The sequence below is a fragment of the Myxine glutinosa genome, chromosome 7, assembly GCF_964187855.1.
Source record: "Myxine glutinosa chromosome 7, kmMyxGlut1.1, whole genome shotgun sequence".
NCBI lineage: Eukaryota > Metazoa > Chordata > Myxini > Myxiniformes > Myxinidae > Myxine > Myxine glutinosa.
This window is the reverse complement of record NC_136267.1, coordinates 160,057,766-160,058,374: the sequence shown is the minus strand read 5'-3', so window position 1 is coordinate 160,058,374 and position 609 is coordinate 160,057,766. Positions and strand designations below refer to the sequence as shown.

Here is a 609-nt window from a genome sequence, read left to right as displayed (position 1 = left end):
TTGCACATGTTTGTCTTTAATTGCTTCTTCATTTGTGATGCTTTATGTGCATTTAAGAACAAACGTTTGGTGTGTGTGTATAAAGCGCAATAAACCGAGTTGCACAAACCGCATTTGCGTCCCATGAGCCCTGACTCGGACGACCGTACAGTGTGAACAGCTGTGACTATTATGACGTGGACTTGTACTTGCGATGGGACAAGCGGTTTGTGAAGGAACCCACTCTCCAGGCTTGTACAGCCTGATATATATATATATATATATATATATATATATATATATATATATATATATATATATATATATATATATATATATATATATATATATATATATATATATATGGCCCGTGCGTGGTGCAGAGATATAAAGCGGGAGGGGGAGAGAACGCTGGTGTTTCCATGTCGATGTATTTATTCCCTGCTGTCTTACTGTCTCATCACCCTTTGCATAAACCATCGGAAACGTTTTGGCGGGGTTAAGCAGTTTACGGCACGTGCGTTCTGCGACTGCGCTTTCGACAACAAAATGACCACGTGACCCGACTTCCATCGAGCTGGTCATTTGACTCAATGGAGATAATTAATTCTCTTCGGCAGCTTCCTCTAC

The 609-nt window shown here is 40.2% G+C and overlaps 1 protein-coding gene across 1 annotated transcript in view; it reads left to right on the top strand.

Annotated features, from left to right (window-relative positions):
• LOC137430662 (twist-related protein 2) overlaps nucleotides 1-113 on the top strand; it is a 2,964-nt gene extending 2,851 nt beyond the window's left edge. The window contains exon 2 of the mRNA XM_068121451.2: nucleotides 1-113. This exon is cut by the window's left edge and continues 552 nt beyond it. The gene's annotated coding sequence lies outside the window, so the exon portion shown is untranslated.
• The last annotated feature ends 496 nt before the right edge of the window (nucleotides 114-609 follow it).